Source organism: Meriones unguiculatus, chromosome 12 (genome assembly GCF_030254825.1).
Source record: "Meriones unguiculatus strain TT.TT164.6M chromosome 12, Bangor_MerUng_6.1, whole genome shotgun sequence".
NCBI classification, from domain to species: domain Eukaryota; kingdom Metazoa; phylum Chordata; class Mammalia; order Rodentia; family Muridae; genus Meriones; species Meriones unguiculatus.
In genome coordinates, this window is record NC_083360.1 from 42371669 (window position 1) to 42377521 (window position 5853).

At 37.0% G+C, this 5853-nt stretch overlaps 1 pseudogene; it reads left to right on the forward strand.

Moving 5' to 3' along the window:
* Positions 1-3744: 3744 nt before the first annotated feature.
* LOC110564833 (glyceraldehyde-3-phosphate dehydrogenase-like) lies at positions 3745-4549 on the forward strand (annotated as a pseudogene).
* Positions 4550-5853: the final 1304 nt, after the last annotated feature.

The window sequence follows — 5853 nt, forward strand, 5'->3', positions numbered from 1 at the left end:
ATACTCCTAAAGAAGCTAAACAAGAAGGAGGACGTTAGGGAACTTTTTCAATCATCACTCAGAAAGCAAATGGCATAGAAAAGAAAAAAACAGGGAACAGGACAGTAACCTACCACAGAGGGCCTTTGAAAGAATCTACCCGGCAGGGTATCAAAGTAGATGTTGAGACTTATAGCCAAACTTTGGGCAGAGTGCATGGAATCTCATGAAAAAAGGTGGAGCTAAAAAGTCTTGGAGAGGACTGGAGCTCCACAAGGAGACCAACACAACCAAGAAATCTGGGGCCAGTGGTCTTTTCTGAGACTGATACTCCAACCAAGGACAATGCATGGAGATATACTAAAACCCTGGCACAGATGTAGCCCATGGCAGTTCAGTATCCAAGTGGGTTCCCTAGTAATGTGTACAAGGACTGTCTCTGACATGAACTCAGTGGCTGGCTCTTTGATCACTTCCCCCTGATGAGGGAGCAGCCTTACCAGGCCACAGGGGAATACATTGCAGCCAGTCCTGATGAGACCTGATAGGATAGGTTCAGATGGAAGGGGATGAGGTCCTCCCCTATCAGTGAACTGGACAAAGGGCACAGAAAAGAAGAGGGAGAGAGTGTGTGATTAGTAGGTGAAGAGGAAGGGAACTATAGCTAGGATACAAATAAATAAACTTTAATAATTAAAAATAAATAAATAAAAAGAAAAAATTGTGTTCTACTATCTGAAGTTCATTAATAGTTTCCTTTATCTTCCAACACAAAGCATCTCCCTCTAGTTTCCTGGATTCTGTAGGTATTCCAAATTAACCTAAAATCTACATATGAGTGATAACACTCAATGTTTGTCTTTCTGAGTCTAATATGGAAACACAAAAGCTGTCATATAATTGAAACAATATTCAATAATAAAATGCTGCTTGAGAAGTCTGGGTAATGCTGGTGCATGGCTGGAATCCCAGCATTTGTGTGGCAGAGGCAGGAAGATCTCTGTGAGTTCCAGGGCAACCCAGTGTATAGAGTTTGTTCCAGGACATACAGTGAAATATACAAGACACTGTGAAATACTGTCTCAAAACAGGGAAAAACACAGTTAGAGAAAAGGAAATATGAAACTCACAAATTTCATGTAAACAAAAGGTATAAAATCATAAGAACTAATATTTATAGCATTTATTTGGGTCTAGATGTCAAAACAATGTGAAACACAAGGTATCAGAATTATTATGTGTATAATCTAGAAATATTGCTTAAATAGAGTTTTAATCTAGAAATATTCCTGAAGATTCATGGTAGGCACCATACAACTATGACATTTGCTCATTTATGTTCATAGCAGCTTTATATTTGTAATAGCCAAAATCTGGAAACAATGTAGATGTACCTCAGCCAAACAATGGATACAGAAATTGTGGTACATTTACATAATGGAATGCCACACTGCTGATAGCTCAACTCTAGAAGTTTATTTTAAATAAATTGACATGGAGGATGGTACTGATGAATTTCTTTTAAAAATGCTACTTATTAAGACAAAAGAGTTAAATATCATATCAATTAACCAAATATTTTTCAAAACTCAGCTAATCAATATTGTCATCTAATAGTTTTGAAAGTAAATAATAAATATTACACAAACTTCATATATAATGAAAGAAATGGTCTACCACTCACTTATGGGCTGCCATTTATTTGCCAGAAAAATCTACTGATAATTGTACAATAAAGGAGCAATCTTATAAACTTAAAGTATAAATGCCACAATGGTTAGATTGCAACGTGATTTTAAATAATAAATAATGGAATAGAATTATAGGAGTAATTTAATATTCAAAAGAAAAGTAACGTAATTTATTAACTAGCCAAGAGCAAAAAATATGGTAATTTCAGATGAAGCAAAATGCTTTTTATAAAATTCAATAAGTGAGTAATTTAAAGAAGAGCTATTAGTAAAAACGTCATAAAAACAAATTCTAAATCTGATAAGAAGCCCTTATTATGGAACAAACATCATATATTACTTTCAAGAGATCAATATGAAAAAAATTAAGAAAAAAGACAAGAACAATATAGTTATGACATTTAAAGAGACATTTTGTTTTCTCATTAATTCTTAAATGAAGAAGAATTTTTTACATTGATTTGAAAAACAATTAAAAAATCTATATAAAACATAATTGATGAGAGGAATTTTAGGCTTTCAATCCATGAAGAAGAAGGAGGAAAGGCTGTGCCCCCCTGTTTCCAATTTTCTATATAATACTGAAGTTATATTTAATTCAATAAGAAAGAGAAATAAACTCAAGTACACAAGTTGGAGAAGAAGAACGAAAACTCTGTTTTTTCGCAGAGGGCATGATTGTGTATGCCCAAACTATGAATCAACAAAACACTTCCCAGAACTAATAAGCAATTATAGCAAGGTTACAGAAAACAAGTTAGTATAATCTTCTGAAGTCAATTGCTTTTCTATACAGCAGCAAGGAACAAGTGGAACTGAAATTAAAAACACAATACTACTTACATTAATACAAAACATAAAATACTTAGGAAAGAGCCCAATAAAATACGTTTAAAATTTACATGGGAAAAAAACTACAAAAATCATAGGACAGAAATCTAATTGTACTAAAGAAATGAAATATTGTTTCATATTTGAGGTAGGAATATTTAATATTGCTAAATGTAGTTCTACTTAATTTTGTCTGTATATTCAATGAAATTACAGTAAGCTATTTTATTATTAGTGATAAATGGATCCTAATGTTTATGGGAGACAAAAAGCCCAGAGTTGAATCAGAACATCATTGTATGTCAGACAACATGCAATTTCACATTGTACTTTAAAGCTTTGGTGATCAAGACAGAGTTATATCAACAAATCAATGGAACATAACATATCTATAAGAAATAGATGCATGTTAATATGTCCAACTGATATTTGAGGAAGGAGTGAAGGTAATTAAATAGACAAAAATTGTATTAATTGTAAAGGGAGCTGGAACAGCAGAACATCTTTGTAAGAAAAAAAATAAAAGAGAATCTAATCCTTCAATAAAATGAACTCAAAAGCATTCATGCAAATGAATGTGAAAGATCCAAACTGCACGTACATGCAAGTTATTAATTCCCAACACCTGCGGAGTTGACACTATGTGGCCATTACCGAATATGGACCGCATAGACTATCCTGAACAATAAACCATGCACCAGGAACTCTTTGAGCAACAGCAGCAGCAGGCAGGGAACAGTGTAGAGTGAAATGCAGATGCAGGACTGTAATTCTGGGGAGAACTGCAAATGTCCACTGATAGCCTCGGCTCCAGTGAAATCTCCTCTCAAGGCCTTGAGTTTTGGAGCTGTGATGGGTCAAGTAACTCCCGAAAATCTTATAGTGACTTGCATCATTCTAATTTTGCCCTGACAACATTTATCTGTCATACTTCCATAATTTTGTTTTAATTATCATTTGTGTATATTAATAGTGCAAGGCACTATATGTCAGAAATAGTTTATCCTAACTTGTTTCCTGCAATCTTGCTATATCCAGGAGCTATTTCGTTGGTTTGTAGTTTTTGCATTCAGAACCATGACCTCTGTGAAAAATATAGTTTTGTTCTTCTTTTCCAACTAGTATGCTTGTGTTTAGTTCATTTTCTTATTGAATTAAGTGTAATTTCAGGGCTCTCTGATTCTCCCTGTTCCAAAGACATCTTACACTGCATCTTCCATGCCAGCCTTGTCTCTCAGACATGATGGTGAAGGTATGAGTGAACGGATTTGGCCATATCGAGTGCTTGTTTACCAGGGCTGCCTTCAATGCCGTCAAAGTGGAAACTGTTGCTATTGAATTCAACTACATGGTCTACACATTCCAGTATGACTCAACCCATGGCAAGTTTAATGGCACAGTCAAAGCTGAGATTAAGCTTGTCATTCATTAATGGGAAGCCCATCACCATCTTCCAGGAGCAAGATCCTGATAAAATCAAATAGGGAGATGCTGATAATGAGTATGTTGTGGAGTCTATTGGTGTCTTCACCACCATGAAGAAGACTGGGGCCCTCAAGAAGGATGGGGCCAAAAGGGCTATCATCTCTGCTCCTTCTGCAGATGCCCCATGTTTGTGATAGGTGTGAACCATGTGAACTGTGACAACTCACTCAAGATTGTCAGAAAAGCTTCCTGCAACATGAAATGCTTTGTTCCCCTGGCCAAGGTCATCCATGACAACTTTGGCATCATGGAAGGACTCATGACCACAGTCCATGTCATCACCGCTACTAGAAGACTGTGTATGGCCCTTCTGGAAAGCTGTGGTGTGATGGCCACGGGGATCCTCAGAAAATCATCCCTTCGTCCACTGGTGCTGGCAAGGCTGTGGACAAGGTAATCCAAGGGCTTCACCGGATCCTTACTGCTATGGCCTTCTCTGTCCCTACCTCCAAAATGTCTTTCACAGATCTGACATCTGCCAAGTTTCCACCTTTGATACTAGGGCTGGCATTGCCCTCAATGACAGCTTTGTAAAGTGGGTTTCCTGGTACAACAAAGGATAAAACTACAGCAAGGGTTGGTGGACCTCATGAACCACATGGCTGCCAAAATATTAGAAGCCCTGGAACACGCACAACAGCAAGGGCATGAGAGCAAGAAAGAGAGACCCGCAGCTTCTGAGGAGTCCCTGTTCCAACTCAGATCCTGACACTGATCATCTCCCTCATAGTTTCCATCCCAGACCCTCAGAAAGCCAGGAGAGTCCCAGGGATCCCTATTCTCTTGAATACTATAAAAAAACTCACTTCACCCCCCCCCAATGTATAATTACAGTATTGTATGGGGCATTTTTACAATACAATATATTGTATTGTAAATATTTTTCCATCTCAAGAACATTTTTCTCTCACTTCCCACTCCACTTCATTCTATTAATGACCTTTGTTCCTTTAGTTTGATTTTTATGGTATACATATGTACTATATATATATATATATATATATATATATATATATATATATAAATCTAGTAAACACGTGTGTGAAAACATGAAAACATTTTGACAGCTAATCTTGGTTGTTACCTTGACACACTTCTGAAAATGGAACATTGACTGAAGAATTCTGTGCATTGGATTGTCTTTTGGGAATAACTATGAGTCGTTTTCTTTATAGATAATTTATATAGTAAGACCTACATCACTGTGGGTGCCACCAGTCTTAGGCTAGGTAGATAAACATAAGTGTTGAAATGAGCCAGTAAGCAATGTTCCTCTAAAGAAACAGTTCTCAACTTGTGGATTCTGACCCATTTGAAGTTGCCTAAGATGATGGGAAATATCAGATATTTACATTATGACTCATCGCAGTAACAAAATTAGAGTTATGAAGTAGCAACAAAGTTTAAGGTTGGGGGTAATCACAACATGAGGAACTGTATTTATGGGTTGCAACATTGAGCTGCTTTACAAACACTGCTTTATAGTTTCTGTTTCAGTTCCCACTTTAACTTTTTTTTCTTTATTAATTACACTTTATTCACTTTGTATTCCCCCCTGTGGTTCCCTCCCTCCTCCTCATGTACTAATACCTCCCTTCCTCCACTCTGCATGCATGCCACTCCCCAAGTCCACTGATAAGGGAGGTCTTCTTTTCCTTCCTTCTGATCCTAGTCAATTAGGTCTCATCAGGAGTGGCTGCATTGTCTTCTTCTGTGGCCTGGTAATGCTGCTTCCCCCTTAGGGGAAGGTTAATTAAAGAGCAGGCCAATCAGTTCATGTCAGAGGCAGTCCCTGTTCCTATTACAATGGAACCCACTTGGATACTGAACTGCCATGGGCTACATCTGTGCAGGGGTCTTAGCTTAT